The sequence below is a fragment of the Puma concolor genome, chromosome A3, assembly GCF_028749965.1.
Source record: "Puma concolor isolate L17-30 chromosome A3, mPumCon1.1.hap2, whole genome shotgun sequence".
Lineage (NCBI taxonomy): Eukaryota > Metazoa > Chordata > Mammalia > Carnivora > Felidae > Puma > Puma concolor.
Genome location: NC_141669.1, coordinates 69548740 through 69574232, shown reverse-complemented (window position 1 = coordinate 69574232; position 25493 = coordinate 69548740). Strand labels below are relative to the sequence as shown.

The 25493-nt window shown below is 35.9% G+C and overlaps 1 long non-coding RNA gene across 2 annotated transcripts in view; it reads left to right on the top strand.

The window, feature by feature from the left end:
- The window catches only part of LOC147582524 (uncharacterized), an 807144-nt gene that overhangs the window by 393826 nt on the left and 387825 nt on the right, over window positions 1–25493 (top strand). For both annotated transcript variants that reach the window (XR_015249225.1, XR_015249226.1), the window contains one exon: window positions 11582–11686. This is a non-coding gene — a long non-coding RNA (uncharacterized LOC147582524). The remainder of the gene's footprint in view (window positions 1–11581; window positions 11687–25493) is intronic.

The window sequence follows — 25493 nt, the reverse complement described above, 5'->3', positions numbered from 1 at the left end:
TGTGGAGTCTATCGGGTTTTCCATGTATAATATGTCATCTGCAAAGAGTGAAAGCTTGACTTCCTCTTTGCCAATTTTGATGCCTTTGAATTCCTTCTGTTGTCTGATTGTTGATGCTAGAACTTCCAACACTATGTTAAACAACAGCGGTGAGAGTGGACATCCCTGTCGTGCTCCTGATCTCAGGGGGAAAGCTCTCAGTTTTTCCCCATTGAGGACAATATTAGCTATCGGCTTTTCATAAATGGCTTTTATGATGTTTAAGTATGTTCCTTCTATCCCAATTTTCTCGAGGGTTTTTATTAAGAAAGGATGCTGAATTTTCTCAAATGCTTTTTCTGCATCGATTGACAGGTTCTTATATTTTCTTTTATTAATGTGATATATCACATTGATTGATTTGCGAATGTTGAACCAGCCCTACAGCCCAGGAATGAATCCCACTTGATCATGGTGTACAATTCTTTTATATCCTGTTGAATTCGATTTGCTGGTATCTTGTTGAGACTTTTTGCATCCATATTCATTAGGGATATTGACCTGTAGTTCTCATTTTTGCTGGGTCTCTGTCTGGTTTGGGAATCAAAGTAATGCTGGCTTTATAGAATGAGTCTGGAAGTTTTCCTACTCTTTCTATTTTTTTGGAACAGCTTGAGAAGGATAGGTATTATCTCTGCTTTAAATGTCTGGTAGAATTCCTCAGGGAAGCCATCTGGTCCTGGACACTCATTTATTGGGAGATTTTTGATAACTGATTCAATTTCTTCACTGTTTATGGGTCTGTTAAAGTTTTCTATTTCTTCCTGTTTGAGTTTTGGAAGTGTGTGGGTGTTTAGGAATTTTTCCATTTCTTCCAGGTTGTCCATTTTGTTGGCATATAGATTTTCATAGTATTCCCTGATAATTGCTTGTATTTCTGAGGGATTGATTGTAATAATTCCATTTTCATTCATGATTTTTCTATTTGGGTCCTTTCCCTTTTCTTTTTGAGAAGCCTAGCTAGAGGTTTATCAATTTTGTTTATTTTTTCAAAAAACCAACTCTTGGTTTCATTGATCTGCTCTACAGTTTTTTTTTAGATTCTATATTGTTTATTTCTGCTCTGATCTTTATTATTTCTCTTCTTGTGCTGGGTTTGGGGTGTATTTGCTGTTCTGCTTCTATTTCCTTTAGGTGTGCTGTTAGATTTTGTACCTGGGATTTTTCTTGTTTCTTGAGATAGGCCTGGATTGCAATGTATTTTCCTTTCAGGTCTGCCTTCGCTGCATCCCAAAGCATTTGGATTGTTGTATTTTCATTTTCATTTGTTTCCATATATTTTTTAATTTCTTCTCTAATTGCCTGGTTGACCCATTCATTCTTTAGCAGGGTGTTCTTTAACCTCCATGCTTTTGGAGGTTTTCCAGGATTTTTCCTGTAATTGATTTCAAGCTTCATAGCATTGTGGTCTGAAAGTATGCATGGTATGACCTCAGTTCTTTTATACTTATTAAGGGCTGTTTTGTGACCCAGTATGTGATCTATCTTGGAGAATGTTCCATGTGCACTCAAGAAAAAAGTATATTCTGTTGCTTTGGGATTCAGAGTTTTAAATATATCTGTCAAGTCCATCTGATCCAATGTATCATTCAGGACTCTTGTTTCTTTATTGATCCTGTGTCTAGATAATCTATCCTTTGTTGTAAGTGAGGTATTAATATCCCCTGCAATTTCTACATTCTTATCAATAAGGTTGCTTACGTTTGTGATTGTTTCATATATTTGGGGGTTCCCATATTTGGCGCATAGACATTTATAATTGTTAGCTCTTCATGATGGATAGACCCTGTAATTAGTATATAATGCCCTTCTTCATCTCTTGTTACAGCCTTTAATTTAAAGTCTAGTTTGTCTGATATAAGTATGGCTACTCCAGCTTTCCTTTGACTTCCACTAGAGTTATAGATAGTTCTCCATCCCCTCACTTTCAATCCGAAGGTGTTCTCGGGTCTAAAATGAGTCTCTTGTAGACAGCAAATAGATGGATCTTGTTGTGTTTTTTTTTATCCATTCTGATACCCTATGTCTTTTGCTTGGAGCATTTAGTCCATTTACATCCAGTGTTATTATTGAAAGATATGGGTTTAGAATCATTGTAATGTCTGTAGGTTTCATGCTTGTAGTGATGTCTCTGGTACTTTGTGGTCCTTGCAGCATTTCACTCACAGAATCCCCCTTAGGATCTCTTGTAGGGCTGGTTTAGTAGTGATGAATTCCTTCAGTTTTTGTTTGCTTGGGAAAACATTTATCTCTCCTTCTATTCTGAATGACAGACTTGCTGGGTAGAGGATTCTTGGCTGCATATTTTTTCTGTTCATCACATTGAAGATTTCCTGCCATTCTTTTCTGGCCTGCCAAGTTTCAGTAGATAGGTCTGCTACTACTCTTATGTATCTACCTTTGTAAGTTAGAACCTGTTTATCCCTAGCTGCTTTCAGAATTTTCTCTTTTTCCTTATATTTTGCCAGTTTCACCATGATATGTCGTCCAGAAGATCGATTCAAGTTACTTCTGAAGGGAGTTCTCTGTGCCTCTTGGATTTCAATGCCTGTTTCCTTCCCCAGATCAGGGAAGTTCTCAGCTATGATTTGTTCAAGTATACCTTCAGCCCCTTTCTCTCTGTCTTCTTCTTCTGGAATTCCTATGATATGGATATTGTTTTGTTTGATTGAATCACTTAGTTCTCTAATTCTCTGCTTATACTCCTGGATTTTTTTTATCTCTCTTTTTCTCAGCTTCCTCTTTTTCCATAATTTTATCTTCTAATTCACCTATTTTCTCCTCTGCCTCTTCAATCCATGTTATGGCCGCCTCCATTTTATTTTGTACCTCATTTATAGCAGTTTTTAGTTCTTCATGACTATTTCTTAGTCCCTTGATCTCTGGAGCAATAGATTGTCTGCTGTCCTCTATGGTTTTTTCAAGCCCAGTGAATAATTTATGACTATTATTCTAAATTCTTGTTCCGTTATATTGCTTAAATCATTTTTGATCAATTCATTAGCTGTCACTACTTCCTGGAATTTCTTTTGAGGAGAATTCTTCTGTTTCGTCATTTTGGCTTATCCCTGTGGTAGCTCCCAACTACAGGACACTTCCCCTGTGCTGTCTGGAGTAACTTGTTTTGCTGGGTGGGGCCTCAGTCAGACCTGATGTCTGTCCTCAGCCCACCGATGGGGCCACAGTCAGACTGGTGTGTACCTTATCTTCCTCTCTCCCAGGGACAGGACTCACTGTGGAGTGGTGTGGCCCCTGTCTGGGCTACTTGCATACTTCCAGGTTGTGGTGCCGCCACGATGGGATCTGGCCAAGGGCTTATTAGCCAGGATGGATCCACAAGGTGCACAGGGGCAGGAGGGCATGCTTAGCTAGCTTTGACATGGGATGTCCCCTGCGGGAGGGGCTCTGAAGCACTGGGAGGGAGGCAGACCCATCAGAGGGATGGATCCACAGAAGCACAGCATTGGGCATTTGTGCGGTGCAAGCAAGTTTGGTGACAGGAACTGGTTCCCTTTGGAATTTCAGCTGGCAGATGGGAGAGGGGAATGACACTTGCCAGTGCCTTCGTTCCTCTGCCGAGCTGAGCTCTGTCTTCCGGGGTTCAACAACTCTCCCTCCCAGCATCCTCTTGTCCTCCCTGCTCTCTGAGGGCAGAGCTGTTAACTTTTAGCATTCCAGATGTTAAGTCCTGCTGGCTGTGAGAACTCATGCAGTCCAATCCCTCTGCTTTTGCAAGCCAGACTCGGGGATTCCGCCTTGCCGGGCGGGCTGCCCCTCCATTGCCCCGGCTCCCTCCCACCAGTCTGTGTAGCACGCACAGCCTCTCCACCTTCCCTAACCTCTTCTGTGGGCCTCTTTTCTACGCTTGGTCCCAGAGAATCTGTTCTGCTAGTTTTCTGGCAGTTTTCTGGGTTATTTAGGCAGATGTGGGTGGAATCTAAGTGATCATCAGGACAAGGTGAGCCCAGCATCCTCCTATGCCGCCATCTTCCATCGAAATCTATTATAAAATTTTATTTTGGAAATAGAAATTTGACTGTTCATAGTATTAATTACAGTTCTAGTCCTGGAAAACTTTTAGAATTCAAGTAGTACAAGTAGCTCAAAACTCAAGGACATGATTCCTGCCACTTTTCTACTTTCTAGAATTATCCAAGTTCTAATCTTATATCACAGTGAATTCATGGCCCCTTTGTCTTTGAGGGAAGCTCAGTTAGCAAGGAAGTGGGTTGAATTTACAAATCAAAGTATACACTCTTTTAATCTACTTTCATCTCTCAATTTCTTTCCTGTTAGAAAGTAGAATTAAAAATTATACATGTTGCAAAGAACTTACACAACTCAACACACAAAACCCCCAGATAATCCCATTTGGATATGGGCAGAAGACATGAACAGACATTTCTCCAAATAAGACACAAGATGGCCAATAGACACATGAAAAGATGTTCAACATCACTCATCATCAGGGAAATGCACATCAAAGCTACAGTGAGATATCACCTCATACCTATCAGAATGTGTAAAATAAAAAACCCAGGAGGAGCGCCTGGGTGGCTCAGTCAGTTGAGCTTCCAACTTCAGCTCAGGTCATGATCTCACAGTCTGTGAGTTCGAGCCCCCCATCAGGCTCTATGCTGACAGCTCAGAGCCTGGAGCCTGCTTCAGATTCTGTGTCTCCCTTCCTCTCTGAACCTCCCCCATTCATGCTCTGTCTCTTTCTGTCTCAAAAATAAATAAACATTAAAAAAAATTAAAAATAAACCCCAAGAAACAACAAGCGTTAGTAAGGATGTACAGAAAAGGGAACACTCATGCACTGTTGGTAGGAAATAAAACTGGTGTAGGCACTGTAGAAAACAATATGGAGATTCCCTAAAAAACTAAAAGAATTACCATATAATCCAGTAATTTCACTACTGGATATTTACCAAAGAATACAAAACATGAATTCAAAAAGATATATGCACCCTTATGTTTATTGCACCATTATTTACAATAGCCAAATTATGGGAGCAGCCCAAGTCCATCAATAGATGAATGGATAAAGAAAATGTTGTGTACACACACACACACACACACACACACACACAATCAATTATTACTCAGCCATAAAAAAAAAAATGAAATCTTCCCATTTGCAACAACTTGGATGGATCCAGAGGGTATAATGCTAAGTGAAATAAGTCAGAGAAAAACAAATACCATATGATTTCACTCATGAACAAAATTTAAATAACAAAACAAATGAAGAAAAAAGGAGGCAAAATTAAAAAAAAAAACAGACTTTTATCTGTAGATAACAAACTGATGGCTACTAGATGTGAGATGGATGAGAGAATGGGTGAAGTAGGTGAAGTGGATTAAGAGTACACTTACCTTGGGGCTCCTGGGTGGCTCAGTTGGTTAAATGTCTGACTCTTGATTGTGTTGATTCAGCTCAGGTCATGATCTTGCAGTTTGTGAGATCGAGCCCAGTGTAGGGCTCTGTGCTTGACAGTGTTGAGACTACTTGGGATTCTCTCTCTCTCTCTCTCTCTCTGTCTGTCTCTCAATCCCGGTCTCTCTGCCCCTCTCCTGCTCACTCACACTCTTTCTCAAAATAAATAAATAAACTTAAAATAAAGAGTACACTTGATGAGCCCTGAGTAAGTGAATTGTCGAATCACTATCTTGTACACCTACAACTATTATAATACTGTATGTTAACTATACTGGAATGAGAAATTTAAAAAATATATGAATATTGCAAGTAATACTGAATCCTTGGCTTTCTGTGGGGGTGTTTGGACAACACTGTCAGTAAGTTAGATATTAAACTTTGGGTGTTTTATTAAATGCAGGGCCATGACAAGTCCTCCATGAGAAATGCTTAAACATGTTGTGCCAAGTTGATGTCCACTGGCAACTGCATAAATTGTCCCACTTATTTATCATTGTTTCTGCAGCTTCTTTCTCTTTTCTAAAAGAGAGAAAGGCTTGTCCATTTTATAAACAGAAGATGGTCAGAGGATGAAACAAAATTAGCATGTACGCCTGTAATTGCTCAATCATCTCCCCCCCAAAATCACTGCAAATGACTCTCTTTTTTCTTTGCAGGAATAATTGTGCACCTGCTTTTCAAAACACAAAAGCTGGTTTTGCCTTTGTGCATAAATTGTGATTTGGAGAATTTGGGGATCATGCAACCACATATTTACATAATCAAATGGCAAACTGCAATTTATTTTAAGCTCATGGATTCCTTATTCTTTCTTACCCAACAATCATATAAATAATGCCAAAAGCACTGGTGCCTGTCTGACACTTGGGGGGTTAGCTTTAGTTTGTATAACAATGTCTCAAGGATACATGGCAGAGTAATGGATATAAAAGATTCTGGGTTACTCTACTGAAAATATCTACTATTTTCTGGTACACGGCAAAAACATTTTTAGATTTTTTTTTCCATCTACCCACCTTGTGCACATTACAATTTGTGTTTCCTGAGGGGAAAAGAAGTATAAGGGTTCTTGTTGATGATCCAAGAAATGTGAATAAAGTTGTTGGCAGATGGTTCACACATTTCATTCTGAAATATCTTATAGTGACAAATAACAAAGTGTATATAATTAGCTCTATGCAGATGGCATGCCAAGTGTTGATATTCATCTCTGCAGATTTTTTACAAAGACAGTATTTTAAGAGTCAAGATTCAGAGACAGCCATGAACCCTGTAAAGGGGAACTAAGCAGGGGTTAACCAAAAAGGACCATGGCTATCAAGTTTTTTTCTAGACTAAGTTCTCCATCCTAGGTGCATTTTGTCTTCTATGGGGAGGAAACCCCACAGTAATTCATGTCTACACACAACTGATCAGACTGTTTTGATTGAACTGGCAGAGGCATGCACCAGTGAATTTAGGGACTTGCATTTATTGCACTAAACCATAACACTCTTTTCTTTCCCTCCATCCAGCCAAGCCTTTGCACCTATAGTTCTCTTTACCAAGAATACGCTGCTCTCAGGTCATTTTGTGGTTGGAGCTTCCTGTCAATCAGATTTTAGTTTAAATGTCACCTCCTCAAAAACTTTTCCCCTGACCTTTGAAACACTTCTTATTCCCTCCCTCTACAGTTCCTCTTATATTATCCTTTTTTTCTTTTTCTTTTTCTTTTTCTTACTATACTTGAGATGAGTGATAAGTGTTCACCTTGACCATCTTGTTCACTGCCATATCCTGGCCTCAATTACAGTGCATGGCATATGAAAGTTCCTCAAATATTATTTACATGAATAGCTTTTGTAATTCACTCCTCCCTGGTCAAAGTAATCAAAATGTTTAAACTAGTACCTTTTCTGTATTTATCCAGTATTAGCATATACAGCCAAACTTAACATATTGAGCTAATATCTCTGCTATAAAGATTTTAGTATTTTTTTCAGTATTTGTTTCACTCAGTTTGATAGCTACATATGGTAGTCAGAGAATGTGGAAGTAGACCAGGACTGAATATAAATAGAAGGCAGAGTTTCTATACCTGTTTATTTTCTTTTATAGTTTTTCAATAAATAGGTACATGACAGTTTAACTTATTTATATATTATCTACTATGAGGCCATGTGCCTAACAGATACTTCATGGTATTAATGACATACTGGATATACTAGAAAGAAAAAGTGTTGCCTTACTGAAGAGATTGAATGTCCCACTTTTCATTTTTGTTCCTTCATAAATTATTATTATAGTTAATAAAATTCTGTGCCTGGGCGCAGTAATCTATATGTAAGAAAATATTTATAATATCATATGTTCTGAATTTGGTGGAGCTAATAAGATGATGTAATCCAAAGAAATAGAAGTAGGCATTATTATGCTTTTATTTCAATTATTCTTTTAAAGAATAGCATCTCTGAGTTTCCATTTTTATGATACTGTATTTTCTCATAAATTGTCCTCTGTCATGGTGTGAATCACTGCTTAAGATGATTTTTTTCTCCCTCTCAGTCCACCGAAATCTTGAGCATTCTGTTTCTTTAAAGTAATTTGACTATTTGTCTTGCTTGATTCGTAATCTTGTTCTAGAATTCAAATATTTGCACCTCTGGTTTTAAGCAGGAACAGCTGAAAATTTTGAGAACTCAGTGAAACATAAACAACAGGTTTAAAGTACCAAAATGGAACATTACCTTCTTCCCCAGTGTCTTTTTAATTGTTAAATTTAAATGCTTTAGACTGAGTATCCATAAAATGCAATGATTGCCTCAGCTGGGATTCTGCTGTTTTCTACTTTCTTCATATATTTTTTAAAAATGCAACTGTTTTGTTTTTAAAGATGTTGCAGTTTCTGTGTATTTTCTCTATTCTCTAAGCTTTTTGTGCGCAAGGGGATCCTTATTATAGCCCCGTTTTCAGCTCTCATTGCAAAATGGGCATATTAAAGTCACTGAATCTCCAAATTTTTAATCTACCTAAACTCCAGTGGGCCTCCAACTGCTGTGAATGAAGAAGAGATGATCTTAATTGTTCCCTAAAGCAAGGGCTTCCTGGAAAGCAGGTTTCTACATGGTGACACTTCAGAAGCAATAGGAAGCCCAGCAAATGGAGGTGAAAACAGTAGCATCCATATCCAGAGTCTCATACACTAGAGTATCACAAGACAATTTCTAGGTCACAAGCCTTTTTGGGGTATGGAATGATGATCTAGGCTGTGTGTTGTGCTTGCTAAAAGACATACACATACACTAGACTAGAATGTAACAATAAACGTTTTGCAGTAGTTGGAAAAACTGTGAAAGAAAACATGAGTAAATGTTTCTTCTCCTGCATTTATGGAACCCAATTTCATTAATTTTATCCTCATTTCTGTCATAATTTCAGATTCGACTCTAGAATTATTGTCTCCTCAGAATCTCCTAAGCCAATTATTACCAGAATAAGATGAATTTAAATAGTCTGTCTGCCTTCTTCCATAGATGACCTTGGACATGAATGGAAGGTTCAGAGGATCCAGTTGAATGATGAAATGGACACTTTTGCTCACTTTTCATTGGATAACATAGCTTGTGAAACATCGATTTCATATATTATTTTCCTTACATGAAGTCTAATTGCGTGCCTTCTTCCTATATAACAGAGGGCTATATGATGACAGGTACAGAAGACACCCTGTCGTCTCAGGTAAATTTATGTCAGAGAAGATTTAGGTCTAATATAATGGCATTGACTCTAAATACAATAGGAGTGCAGAGAATGAAGAGATCAGTGTGGTTTCAAATAGAGCTAGAAAATTTAGAGAGGAAAATGGTCCTTGAGAAGAATACACAGACTCCATAGGTTATAATTTTATCCAGTTATGAGAAACCATCAGACAGGCCCAAACTGAGGGGCATTTTTGAAAAAATAACTGACCTCTACCCTTCAACATTATTGATAACATGAAAGACAAAGAAAGGGTGAGAAAGGTTTATAGATTAAAGAAAATTAAAGAGATAGGACAAGTGAATGGTTCAGGATAGTCTTTTGCTTATAAAGAGCATAATTGGGACAGTTGGTGAACCTTTGAATAATACCTACAGTTTAGATACTATATCATATCAAAGTGGATATCCTGACTTTGAAAATTATATTAAAATTATATAAGAAAATGTTCTTGTTCTTAGGAAATTTACAGTGAAGTATTTAGAAGTAAATGGGAAAGATGTCTGCAACTTTTTTCCAAATTGTTCAGAAAAAAAAAAAATGTATGTGGTGAGGGAAAAAAAGGGGGGGAGAGGACAGAGAGGCAGAGAGAGAGAAAATAAATGTGGAAAAATGTTAAACATAATGGTAAAGAGTACAGTATAAGAATGTTATGTGAACTACTTAGTAACTTTTCTGTAGGTTTGAAACCATTCCAAAATAGAAACTAAAAAACTTGTCCCTCTGTTGAATCCTTCTCTTGGATCTGAATCATAATCCTTCTCTGGGGGCTGAACCATCCTTCTCTGGTGAGTGTTGGGCCTTGACCTGCCTATCTCCCCTCTGTGAAAAGCCTCCTAGCTGTGTTAGTTCTTCTGAACCCTTTTTAAGCATTTTAAACAGTCTATTTTCAACTTGCAATCTCTTAAGTTAATGATACCTATAAATTTATTTACAACACCTGGCGTTTCAGAGGTGCTAGAATTTGTATATTGTTTTTCTACATTTATATTTGATATATAGAAGGCTACATTTCTTATTTTAAAATTTTGTTTGTATATGCCTTTCCAGTGTTCTCAGAACATTTTCCATTAAGGGCAGACAAGCAAAGCTATAAGAGGTAAATTACACTTATGTTATTTCTGCTGGGTGTCAAGCACTATAATGAACACATTCTTTGTACAAATTTGTTACTCATAACAATATTGTTAGATATCTTAAGTATTAACGATGAGAAAATAGGCCCAGGGAGGTTACAAAATTTTCCCAAGTTCACACAGCTAGCAAAGGTAGAGTTAGTATTTGAACACTTGATTATTTAGTTCCTAATTCAGTCAATCTTTTTACTCCTAGGCTAATCTCCGCACACTGCATACTTCTACAAAAATTAAAGTTCAGTGTCCATTTGGCAATGATCGAATGGGAAGAAAATAATATATTCACATTGTATGAGTGAATGATAAATTGCAAAAAAAAAAAAATTAAACCCTGCTTTTCTTTGATGCAAAGAAGAAGGATATCAGCATATCAGAGGAGATAAATTACTGACTGGCACCAAATTCTAAGAGCTTTCAAGACTGATGTTCTCTACCTCTAAATTCCAGGACATAGAGAACATTCTGGTCTTCAATTTCAATGCTTCCTCACTTAATAAACTACTGTTGAAAATTATGTTCAGTTCACAATGTTACCAAACACCCTGAAGAAGATGTGCTTGTGGGGTATGTGCCAATCTCTTCCACCACTGGAAAATAATGATTTAGAAACTTGTAGGATTTTTAAAGGAGAAAACTATCAAATAATCTCTGGAGAGCCAAATCTAAATATCATTGTTGAGAGTACCAAGAAAGAAATGTAACAAAAGTCAGAAATGGGGATCCAGCCATTACTTGGTGGGGGGACACTTCCCAGTTCAGACACGTAAGATATTTTCCTGATTCCCTTGAACCTGTCCCATTTACATGCATGATTTCATGAGTCAATGAAACATAAAATGTATTCACTCAATACGTATTTATTGAATACTTAGTATCTTGCAGACATTGTGGTAGGCGCTAAGGTGACAGTGAATAAGATAGACAAACATTTTTAGGGCTTATATTTTAGTGGGTGAGAAAGACAATAATGGAGCAAAAGAAATATTGAAGAAGGTAATATCATATGTTAGTAAGTGTGCTATGAAGGATGTATGCTTGACATATAAAGCTGAGCGATGTGAAAAGGCCATGCATATTCTAGAAAGTCCTCTTTAACTAGGTGACTATTGCTGTAAGACTTGATAGTTTATAAAAGCCTTCAATCTAAGGAGTGAGGGACCATTTTCAGCAGGTGGAATAATAAATGCAAAAGCCATTAGACAAATAAATGCTTGGTCTCTTCTAGGAAAAGAAAGTCAATCCGGCAGGATTGTTTTGAATAAGAAGAAAAAAGGAAGGAAGTCATGTCAGCAAATTAGGAACAATGTGATTAGAACCAGCCATGACTTTGGTAAGTAATTTTGAGTTATTGGAGGTTGTTAAACTAGAATATTATTTTGTTATTGGAGGTTGTTAAACTGGAATATTATACAATATGGTGTATATTTTAGTATGATCTTTTTGGCTGCTCTTTGAGAAGTGGATTACAGAAAGGCAAGAGTACAATAGATGGGAGGATATGGTAGGCTCTAGTAGTAATCTGGATAAGGATTAGGGAATTAGTGTAGTGGTGGAGATGAGTGGGTAGATTTACATTTTAGGGGTAAAGCAGTTAGGTAGGACAGACTAACTGAAGGACTGGAAGTGAATGAGGATATCGAGAATACCCTTTAAATTTTTGGTTCAATAATTGGGTGGACACTTCTGATATTAGGAAAGAAAATAAATTGTATTTTAGAAACAAAATTACTTTCCATAATATTGACTAACCTGTGAATGTAGGTACTAAAAATGGTCTTATTAAAATGTTAATTTTTTTTCTTCTGCTCTAATAGGCCATTTTAGTGACAAATATTTCCAAAAACATGAAATTACTTTTTTTTCTGACATTTCTATTTCTTCAAAAAATCAGGATGCCAAAATTTTCTATTCTTATATGAATAAAATAAGAAAGCTTATGTGTTTATTTTTGAGGCTTAATTGACAATAATTAAACATGATATTAAAATTAAATTTTATTGAAATTAATTTTAGAACTTTGTAGGAAAATAGCCCAATCTCAGATGAATGATGACTCATAGATGAACAAATATGGCTGATCATTTAACACCCAAAGTTATTTCTGTTACATAATTACCAATCACTAATATTTTTTCAATAAATTCATCAATTAAACAATGAAATGCTTCCCAAGAAATGTGCTATGAAATCTGGGCAACCTCATGATATACTCTTTGAATAACTATAGCAAAGTGACCAGAAAGGAGAAAAAAAAAACATTTACTAGAAATTCTAGGTTGAGGGTCAAGGCTTTTAAAGTGAAGTATTTCATTCTCCTGATAGAGAAGCATATAGAGGCATCATTTGTTTCTGAGTTTTGATAGAACCACAGTTTGTCAAAAATTCACCAGAATATCTGAGGGTCTACTGAGATTATTTTCAAAATCTCAGTTTAGTAGGATTATAGGGGATGCTCAGAGCAACAAGTGTTCTCCTTGGTCCCATTGGGCCCAAACTCTCTATTTTGGGCCACATGATATATCTTAATATCAATAGATTCTGAGTTCTGACTAGTTTCATAGAGCATTTATGTATGTATGTATGTATATATGCATGTATGTATTTATAGAGAGTGCATGAGTTGGGAAGAGGGACACAGGGAGAGAGAGAGAATCTTAAGCAGGCTCCACACTCAGTATGGGACTGGATTCCATGATCCTAGGATCATGACCTGAGCTGAAATCAAGAGTTGGATGCTCAACCAGCTGAACACCCAGGTGCCCCCTTGTTTCACTGAGCTTTTATTGCTGAATTTATTTTATCTTAGAATCTATAACCAAATAAGGCTTTACATAAGGCTGATAGACCAAGGTCTTTGTAAAATTAAGCCCAGTCTTTACATAAACTTATTTACACAAATATTTAATACTGGAAATATTTAGACCTAGGTTTTTGTATAAGGTCATTAGATCTTTATGTTTGAAAGTATGACATTTTTTCCCCACTAACCTCTTTATTCTCTTGCTGCTTCATTTGCTTTTTCTCCTGTCTATATATACATGCAGTCTGGTTTATATATTTTTGCTGTTTCCTGCATTTTATTCTTTATGATGAATGTTTAAAGGATTTTTCATGGAGGCCTAAACCAAATAACTCTCATTTCTAATGTAGCTCTAAGGGCTAATGGTTTTTTACATTGCTGAACAATTCATGAAAAGTTAATTGGTCAAACTTTGCCCTAGGTGCCCTATAAATCTTCTATGAGAACGCTCCTTGTTTTGTCAATTTGTGAAAAAAAAAAATTCCTTTGTTTAGTCTGTATTCCATTATTAACATCATCAGGTTGTTGATTATACAGCCCCTTCCTAGCCTCTGCTTGGGTTTAGAAATCCATGATACTGTTTGCAGGCACATACTGTTGACCAATCATAATGACCTTTATTTCTTATCTGTTTTTTTGGTTTGTGTCAAAGCCACAACCTCCTATTTGAAGAACTCTTGGCTTCCCAAATCATTACATAAATAAAATCGCAGTCTGCTTTTCCTGATCAGCATAGCTTTCCCTTATTATAAAAATCAATAATTTACCATTTTATTTCAGATATTGAGAGGTATTCTCATAATCCTTTGACAATTCTAGATTTATCACTCTCTGAAATATAAAGACAAAGATAAATTTACTGCTTACTAGATTAAGATAGAACTATGTTGGTCAGGCACAATATACCCAAAGAAAGAAACTTGCTAATTTTATGTAGGGTTTTGAGGAGCACAAAGTTTGGAGATAGGTAGATTTTCAGAGGTGCAAATGTTTTGATCACATCTATATATGTGTAGTAACTATTGATTACTGTTGAGTAGTGGGTTTGGAATGAGTTCATTTATGATTGACTTTCAAAATCAAAAGACTGTCACTGGTTGTTTGGCTTGTAAAACTGTGTTTACAGAAGCAGATTTGCACTGAAGGATGAATGGGTTTAAAACTGATTCTGGTGGCTATGTGTTAACATAGTTGAATAACAGTCATTTCCATGGAGTGAGGGATCCTCTATTCTTTTTCAGTACCCTATTTTTTTCTCATTCAGCCAGAGCTTCTGTCAAGAGAAGGGTTGCTCAACCTCAGCATTATTGATATTTTGAATCAGATAGTTCTTTGTTTTGTGTGTTCATGGTGGGGAGGGTGTTTTATGCATTGGAAGATGCTTAACAGTGTTCAACAGTATTTCTGGCACTTCCGTTCCCAATAATGACAACCAAAAACGTCTCCAGACTTTGCCAAATGTCCGCAGTGGGGCTGGGGAGACAAGACAAAATCATCCTCGTAAAAACTATTGGTGTTGAGAGATAAGTGTTTCTAGCAAATCTTAGACCTAGATAGGGGATCACTATAGGCTAAATATGAAAGGCTAAATCTTAGAATAAATCAGAAAAGTATGAAGACAAGAATAATAAATAAGAGTATGCCAAGGATTGTGTGACACATAGAAGAATATTGCCATCGGCAACTTTTTGCAAGGATCTTGAGTAAGCAGTAAATTTCCACAGAGTATCTGCTTCTGGAGGTTCACTTGAAGCCTCTATTTATCTACAGGAAATAACACAGTTCTGCTACACGTCCCTTCCATTTTTTCCCAGAGAATTGGGTTTGATAAAGGCTACAGTGTTTCTGAATAAGAGGCAAAGCCTTGCACAGTATAAAATTGTGAATAAGTTTTTCAGTTAAATATGTCTTTGTATCACAGGATAAATATATTGGAATGGTCTAGATAGGGAACACGAATCTAATAGTTGTTTTTTTTTTCTTCTGTGAACGTTGTAGATTTTTATAGGGACATGATTCAATCAATCCAGAAAGTAAACAGTAGATATATATTTATAAATGATAAATAGAGGCAATTGAATTAGATCTACTTGAAGATTGCCTCATGCTACACCTTTACAAATATATAAAAATATAAAAATTGTGTAAAAGTTATAAAAGATTAGAGTTACTTGAGACTCTGCCACTCAGATAAAGCCCTGTTAACATGTGGTTGTGATTCTTTCCTTTCTTTGTTTACACACATACACAAACACATTCGATTATATATAAATGGAATTACATGTTGTAGACAACTTCTCATGTTAATAAGTGTGTATATATATATATGTATATGTATATATATACATATATATATGGTGTGTGTGTGTATAATAATTTTATTGTATCTAAATGTTTTCTGTTCTATATTTATACCATAATTTTGTTAGTTATCTATTGATGGACATACAAGTTGTTCAATTTTTTTTTACTGTAATAAAGCACACTACAGTAAATATTCATTTATCTGTGCCTTTTCATAGCTATTACTGCAGGCTTAAAATTTCTATGCATCAAAATTTTGATTCAGATTGCCAAAATGGCCTTCAGAATTCCTTAAACACTTGTTCTGAGTTAGTACTCCAGAAAGACGCTAGTTGATAAACTTAATGCCAAGGATGATTAGGGGCAGCTAGACTTAGAGGCACTTACATTTTCAAGGAAGACATCTGCAGAAGGGAATGAATTAATTCAAGAGGAAAGAAACTTTAAAGGTATGATTTGTGGGGAATCCTTGTAAAGTCCCACAACAGAAACCACCACTTCTGTCATTTATGCCAGTTAGGAAAATGATACATCTATATGGGCAGAGAAATGTGGTATTTATGTAAAGTTGAAAGGGTTAGCTGATCATTTATTTATTTTTTTTAAAAAAATTTTTTTTTCAACGTTTATTTATTTTTGGGACAGAGAGAGACAGAGCATGAACGGGCGAGGGGCAGAGAGAGAGGGAGACACAGAATCGGAAACAGGCTCCAGGCTCTGAGCCATCAGCCCAGAGCCCGACGCGGGGCTCGACCTCACGGACCGCGAGATCGTGACCTGGCTGAAGTCCGACGCGTAACCGACTGCGCCACCCAGGGGCCCCTGATCATTTATTTTTTAACTTGTTTGCTTTCCCCAAGAAATTGGTTAGGATCTTTGATTGATAGTTCTTATTTTAATTATAGGGATAACATGTGGGTTTGAAATGACTCAGACACTTAGAATACATAGAACCTTTTTTGAAATACTAATTTATATATTTAATGTTTTAAGTGTACCTTGATACAATGCTTTTATAGCCAAATACCTCCTGATTAGTCCCTGAGGGAAATCCAATAATATAAACTATTATTATGAGGTGAATAAAAATGTAGGAGAGGATGAAGAGAGAGCTGTTTTGTGTGGAGATGAAGTAAAAGGTCACAAAGGATTTGGGTAAGTAAAAAGAAAACTTGGTAGAGATTACTGGAAGGAAGTTACACATTTATTACAGAAAAGAGAATGAAAAATTGGAATTTGACTCTGATCACTGTAATTATCAGTAATGGTCAATTGTAATTATTATAATTTAGAAAAATGAAGGAATTTGGCTGGCACTAGGCATTTAATTACCATGTTATGACCACACTATTTGGAAAGCTTTCATTTGTATTCATGGAGATGAATAATTTCTCTTGGATTTAATGAGAAGAAAGCAAATTTCCTCTGCTTTACTTATATCTTACAATCTGCTGGAGAAATTTCTCCTTCATATTCCCTTTATGCAAATGGCCTGCATTATTATCACCAAGGTATAACAACTTTTTTTCCCTCTTTTTTTGTTGTAAATTCTCTTTTATTGAGAGAAGCTTTTACAGTATACACTTATGTGAAGTTTAGTGGCCTGTACCTTACAACTGAATAGATAGCTCTAGCTGCAAAATACTCACTAAAATGGAGCAACTCATTCATTAAAATATAAGATTTCTGTTTTGCATTTACAGATGACTTTATTCTATTTTTCTGATAAGAGCTTTCATATTCATTATTTTACTTTTACTGTGAGAGTTTATATATCCATATTTTTCTGATAAGACATGTGAGTTAGAGAATTGAAGATTTCTTTTGCTTTTCCTATTTCTTACTTTTTTTTTCTTGACCCAATATATACTTTTGTGATGTGAGATATAGGTCTATATTTATTTTCTTAGAGATTATTCATTATATCAGTGACATAAACCATCTTTCCTCTTGGAAATGAAATATCACTTTTATCATATATTAAGTTTTTTCTTCATTTGAGTCTACATTTATACATGCACACATATACATGCATATATACTGTATGAACTCCCTCCCTATACTCTTTTTTTAACATCGTACTATTTTGATCACAATAAATAGTCAACTTAAATAATATATAAAACATTATTCTGGGGCGCCTGGGTGGCTTAGTTGGTTGAGCATCTGACTTTGGCTCAGGTCATGATCTCACAGTCCATGAGTTCGAGCCCCGCATTGGGCTCTGTGCTGACAACTCAGAGCCTGGGAGACTGCTTCGAATTCTGTGTCTTCCTCTCTCTCTGCCCCTCCCCCACTCATGCTCTGTCTTTGTCTCTTAAAAATGAATAAACCTTATAAAAATTAAAAAAACATTATTCTAACTCATAGATATAAATAATACAGAAGAATCTCTACAGAATAGTATAAAACACTTTTAACAATTCAATAGATAATGGATAAGGGGTATAAACTGATAATTCACAGATGAAGAATTGGCATAGTGGCAATAACAGTAAAAAAAAAAACTAAAAAAATTCAACATAAGACTAAGTTTTACACATTAATGAAGGAATAGAAAGAAGAAAGCAAGCATTTAAAAAAAGTGAGAGCAAAGTGGTGACATAGGAGTTTCTAGTGCTTTTCTTTTCCCTGGAAATGTCAGTTTGAACAACATTCCATGCACAAAAATACCTTCACAAAAGCTAAGGAGTCTAGGTGAGGGATTACAGTACCTGGTCAAGCACAGAAATAAGAAAAGATTTATTGATGAGGGTAGAAGGATAGATGCACATTACATTCATCACCCCTTCCCCAAGCCCAGGCAGCATAGTGCAAATTGAGACCCCCCACTTCATGGAGAAGGGCGAATGAAGTCCCCATCTGACTTCATGGCAGACTCAAGAGCCAGCCCATCCTAGCACCAGACCTACTCCTATAGCCCTAGGTGAATCCATGTAGACTCCTGTGAACCCAGGCCCCCAAGTCATCCCAGTATCTGCTAATTCAGTAATCAAAATCCTCTCAGGAAAAAAAAAAAGCTCAGGACCATATTATTTCACAGTAAATTCTACCAAACATTTAAAAAGAGCTAACACCAATCCTTCTCATAGTCTTCCAAAAGGAAGAGGGGAGATTCTCAAACTCATTTTATGATGCCAGCCTTACCCTCATTCCAAAGCCAGAGGAGGACACTACAAGAAAACTATGGACTAATATCCTTTATTAATATAGATGCAAAAATCCTTAACAAATTATTAGTGAACTCTATGTTTGGCTCTCCATCTTGTTCATGTCCTCACAATGACCTTTCTTGGGGCTACGTGTCCCAGGCCTCCTGGATGTTAATGTGTGCCCTGACTGGAATGCAGAAAGTCTTGTCCTGATCGTCCCTAAAGTGGTACACTGAAAGTGTGTCACTATCCTGTGACCTCACTAGCATGCTCCTTGATCCATAAAAGCTGGAGATTAAGGTCTGGATAGGTGTAGAGAATGGGCAGAGAATAGAGGCCACATACCACCTGAATTGTCTGTCCACTCGATTACCCCTTGCCAGTAAGTTACACTGAATAAAAGTCTTTGTCAATGGTATGGAGTGACTTGCTTCACTTTTTGGTATTAAAATGTCTTCTCAGTCTGGAAGATGCATTACTGACCCTGCTCCACGTTCTAAAACAAACTGAATTTAACATCATATTTAAAAGGATCGTATACCATAATCAAGTGGGATTTATCTCTGAGATGAGAGGCTAGTTCAACATATGCAAATCAGTAAATGTGATGTACCACATTAATAGAACAAATAACCCAGTGAAGAAATGGGAAAAAGACATGAATAGACCCTTTTCCAAAGAAGACATCCAGATGGCTAACAGACATATGAAAAGATGCTCAACTTCACTGTTCATCAGGGAAATACAAATCAAAACCACAATGAAATACCATCTCACACCTGTCATAGTGGCTAAAATTAACAACTCAGGCAACACCAGATGTTGGCGAGGATGCAGAGAAAGAGGAACACTTTTGCACTTCTGGTAGGAATGCAAACTGGTGCAGCCACTCTGGAAAACAGTATGGTGGCTCCTCAAATAATTAAAAATAGAACTACTCTGTGACCCAGCAATTGCACTATTAGGTATTTATCCAAAGGATACAGGAGTGTTGATTCAAAGGGGCACATGCACACCAATGTTTATAGCAGCACTATTGATAATAGCCATGTATGGAAAGAATCCAAATGTCCATTGACTGATTAATGCATAAAGAAGATTTGATGTGAGTGTACACACACACACACACACACACACACACACACACACACTGGAATATTACTTGGCGATCAAAAAGAAAGAAATCTTGCCATTTGCAACATGGATGGAACTAGAGTATATTATGCTAAGCCAAATAAGTCAGTCAGAGAAAGACATATATCATATGATTGCACTCATATGTGGAATTTAAGAAACAAAACAAATGAACAGGGAGGAAGAGAACTAAAAATAAGATAAAAACAGAGAGGGAGGCAAGCCATAAGAGACTCTTAAATATAGAACACAAACTGAGGGTTGCTGGCAGGGTGTTAGGTGGGAGGATGGGTTAAATGGGCAATGGGCATTAATGAGGGCACTTGTTCGGATGAGCATGGGGTATTATATGTAAGTGGTGACTCACTAAATTCTATTCCTAAAATCATTTTACACTATATGTTAACTAACTTGGATTTAAAATTTAAAAAATCATGATTATTTCATTTATGCAGCAAACCATTAAAATTTAATATCATTTAATGATAGAAACTCAACAAATTAGGGGCACCTGGGTGGCTCAGTCAGTTAAGCACCCGACTTCGGCTTAGGTCATGGTCTCAGGTTCGTGAGTTCAAGTCCCTCTGAGCTGTCAGTGCAGAGCATGGAGCCTGCTTCGGGTTCTGTGTTTCCCTCTCTCTCTGCCCCTCCTCTTCTCATGCTCTGTCTATCTCTCTCAAAGATTAATAAACATTAAAAACAATCTCAACAAAATGAATATAGACATAATGTAACTCAACATAATAAAGGCCATATTTGGAAAACCTACAGCTAATATCATATTCAATGGTGATAGATTGAAAACATTTCTTGTAAAATCAGGCACAAGAAAAGGTATCCACTCTCACCACTCCTATTCAGCATGGTACTAGAAGTGTTAGAGCAATCAGGCAAAAAAAGAAAAAAAATGTGTTCAACTTGGAAAGCAAAAGTAAATTGTCTCTGTTTGCAGATATGATTTTATATAGAGAAAATCCTGAAGATACCACCAAAAAAAGACTGTTAGATCTATTCAATGAATTTGGTAAAGTTGCAAGATACAAAATCAAAATGCAGAAGTCAGTTATGTTCCTATACACTGACAAAATATCTGAAAAAAAATCTCATTCATGGTAGCATCAAAACCAAACAATAAATAAGTGAATTAAAAACTTAGGAATAAATTTAACAAAAGGCCTGAAAGATCTGCACATTAAAAATATAAAATGTTGATGAAGGAAATTGAAGACACAAATATGAAAGAAAAATATTCATGGTCTGGAAGAATTAATATTGTTAATATGTCTATACTAAGCAAAGCCATCTATGCGTTCAATGCAATCCTATCAAAACTCCAGTGGTATTCTTTACAGAAATAGAAAAAAAACCTAAAATTGGTATGGAACCACAAGAGACCCCAAATAGCTGAACAATCTCAAGAAAAAAGAACAAAGTTGGAGGTATTATACTTCCTTATTTCAAACCATACTACAAAACTAGAGTAAGTAAATCAATATGACGCTGGCATATGAACAAACACAGACCAATGGAATCAAGAGCCCAGAAATAAACCAAGGCATATATGGTCAACTAATATGTGCCAAGGGAGCCAAGATACTCAAAGAGCAAACAATAGTCTCTCCAGTTAAGGTGATGGGAAAACTGGATATCCATATGCAAAAGAATGAAATTGGACCCCTAATAACACCACTCACAAAAATTAACTCAAAATGGATTAAAGACAAAAGTAAAAGGGGAAGACCCAAAACTGTAAAACTAAAAGAAGAAAAACAAGGAGAAAAACCTTCTTGACACTGATCTTAGCAACAATTTTTTGGGTATGATGTCAGAAGCACAAATAACAAAAGCAAACATAGACAAGTGGGACTATATCTAACTACAAAGTGCCTGCATAGTAAAACAAACATTCACAAAAATGAAAAGGTACCTACAGAATGTCAGAAAATATTTGCAAACCATGTTTTAATAAGAGGTTAATATCCAAAATACAGAAAGAATTCATACAACTCAGAAGAAAAATCCATATAAAAAATGAGCAAAACACTTGAATTAACATTTTTTCCAAAGAAGACATGCAAATGGCCAACAGGTACATGAAAGGTTTTAACATCACTCATCATCAGGGAGATGCAATTCAAAATCACAATGAGATACCACTTCACAGCTGTTAGAAAGGCTATTATCAAAAACAGAAGAAATAACAAGTTTTGGCAACAATGTGGAGAAAAGGGAAGCCTATGCACTGTTAACAAGAATGTATATTGGTGTAGCCACTATGGAAAACAATATGGAGTTTCCTCAAAAAACTAGAACTGCCATATGATCCAGCAATCTCACTTCTGGGTATATATCCAAAGGAAATAAAGTCACTGTATTGACAAGATATCTACACTCCATTATTCACATTAACCAAGACATGGAAACAAGCTCAGTGTCTGTCAGTGGGTAAGTGGATAAAGAATATGTGTTATGTATTTATATAACAGAATGTCATTCATCCATATGAAAGAAGGAAATCCTGTCCTTTGTGACAACATGGCTGGACCTTGAGGCCATTATGACAAGTGAGATAATTTGGACAAAGAAAGACAAATATTTTGTGTTTTCATTTATATGTGGAATCTAAAAAAGCTGAATTTTGGAAATAAATATTAGTATGCTGGTTGGGGAGGGTGGGAGAAATGTGGAGATATTGGTCAAATGGTACAAACTTCCAGCTATAATATGAATAATTCTGAGTATCTCATGTACAGCAAAGTGAATGTAGTTAACCATACTGTATTAACACACTTAAAAGTTAAGAAAATAAATTTTAAAACTCACCACACCCATAAAAAAATGGTAACTATGTATGCTGGTGGATATATTAACCAGTTTAATATATTGTAACCTTATACCTGTAATCTTATTGTGGTAAACATTTCACAGTATAACAGGCATCATATTATTGTGTTGTACACCTTAAACTTATGTTATATGACAGACAAAAAAGAGAAATCCCTTGTAAGATTATGTATATGTTTATGAGCGTCAAAGAAGTTGTGGAAAGTTATACACTAGACCTTGGAGAAATAGGGTTACCTCACTGAGGCAAGAATAAAAATGGAGATGACACTATTAACTTTTTCTAATGTTTTTAACTTAAAAAACACATTTATTACATTTGCAATTAAAAATTTGAGTGCAATGAAAATAAAAAAAATGCAGTTTATGAATACCTAGAGAAATGTAAAATGTTAACATAATTTCAGAAGAATAAGAATTATTCTCATCATACACCTTACTTTGGATTCTCTGAAAACAGACACTGAAATAAAGATTTTTGCTCACGTAGTTTACTGGGAAGTGTACTAAGTTATTCTTGGGTGTGGGAAAGTCAAACAGGGGAGAGAAGGCAGTCAATATATGTTACCCAGCACTTGGCTGCTGCGAGTTATCCAGGTCAAGGGCTAAAAAAGCTGGGGTACTCATGTATTAGCTCTAGTCATATGGACACTGATTCCTGAGGGAGACCTTAGCTTTTGCCTTTTGAAACCCATTAGACATTAGCTTTTGTCTTCAGAAAAATTGTTCAAATCAGGGTACTGTATCACTTTAAATAGTCTTGTCTACAATTTTTAAACATTTGTTTTAATGTTTGTGTGTGCACGTTTTTTCTTTTACTAAAGTAAAAGTTAACTGATTATCCACAGGTAAAAAGGTAGGTCTGAATGCAGATAGACTTATTTTACATACTTTGATTCCTTCTTTTTAACATAATAACTGTCGTATTAAATATATATAATCTTATATGCTTATATCAATTCCTCTTTTTAAAAGAATCTTTCTTGGTGTGCCTGAGTGACTCAGTCAGTTAAGTGTCTGACTCTCTTGGTCATGATCTCACTGTATGGTGAGTTTGAACCTAGTGTCAGGCTCTGTGCTGGCAGCTTAGAGCCTGCTTAGGATTCTCTCTCCCTGTCTCTGCACCTCCCCTACTCACTGTCTCTGTCTCTCTCAAAATAAATGAATACGCTTAAAAGAAAGGAACCTTTCTTTTTTATAGATTTGGTTAATTCATTATTATGCACAATACCTGCAACATTTTGAAAGTTTAAATATATTTCAACATTTTAAAATTCTCTATTATTCTCAAAATGAACCTTGTACGTTTGAAAACTTGAAAAGTTATTCTCAAATACATGAAGTTGTTGTTGTATTATCCAGCCTTTGTGAATGAATTACAAATAAAGTAATTTTTTAGTAATAAATCTATTCTTGATTAAATTCTCATTTAAATTTTGTTGGCTTTGTTGTTACATGAAAAAAGGAAATCTATAGATTGATTGATTTCATCAAGCTTCTTGGGCATTTGCCATATTCTTCGCTGACCATTGATTTCACATCTAGCTGACTTCAAAATGACTAAGCAACTAGGTGATTTCCCTGTTCCTTCTGTCTCTTCTACGGTCAACCTTCTGTAGAACCTGTTTATTGATATTTCCATTGTAATATAACATGAGGTTGTTTTTATAGTACAGTGTCCAATGCATTATTATTTCCTTATATTTGTGAAAGGACTAATGTGATACATTTCTGTAAGTAGACACAGCAGTTTGCAAAAATATGGAAAATGGAAGTGATTAGTAAGAGGATAGGGTTCAAAGACTATTTTATTTTATTTCATTTTGAAAGTGGCTGAAGAAAAGCTACATATGCAAAGAACTCTGGTAGTCTCATTAGATCAAAATAATTGAAACATTTTTCCCCTCTATAGTTCTAGTAGAATCAAAACTAAGAAATCTCTTAGGTGTTCTGAATTGTAAATGTCTTTTCTGAAGATGGATCTAGCAACGGTAACACAGTTAGAAAAAGAACTAAAATGAAAATAGTAATAATTGATTATGTTACTTATGCCCATTGCTAGTAACCTCTAATTTCAAGAGAAATAACATTAAACTCCCTTTCAATTCCTTCTGTTTATATTTCCACCAATCACAAACCTTGATGACCTAGTTTTGCCATATAATTCATTCCCTAGGAAAACAAAACAAACCTGTGGGAATTGAACTGAATTTCACGTTCCCAGTATTCACTTTAATCCACATCAATATTTTAAGAAGGTTAATGGACAAGCGGTTATCCTGCTGTGGAGTTCTGTAAATAGCCAGAGTAGGCCCTCTACTGGGAGCAGCTTTTTAGTTACAATTCTGTTGTGATAGAAATCCAACTCAGCCTCACTTTTGAAAATGGGAACATTTACTGTGTCTAATAACTGGGAACTCCAGATCAGATAGATCTAGGGATACAAATCAGGTCATAGAGTTATTCATTTATGAGCTTCCTTCTCTCCTTGTCCTTCCCCTCCCTTCGCCTCTCCTATTCCATCCGTTTCTCTTCCCTGGGCTCCCTTCTGTTCCCCAGCCCCCATTCTCTTTCTTTGCCTCCTCCCTCAGTCCTCAATACATTACTGTGTTGGCCTCATCTTCTTTTACTGAAGCCAGTCTTATAGTCCTTGATTCACATCTGGTCAGCCCAACAAATTATACCGACCTACTGACTTAAAAGAAAACAACTATTTTATAATTTTCCACGATTCTGTGGGTCAGGAATGCCAACTGGACCCAGAGAAATGGCTCATCTCTTATTCACTTGGTGAACGCAAGATCTTGACTAACCAGGATGCCTTCTTCACTGACACGTCTGGCACTCCAGCTAAGAAGGCAGAAATCATCCATAATAATACTAAAATAATAATGAAACCTACA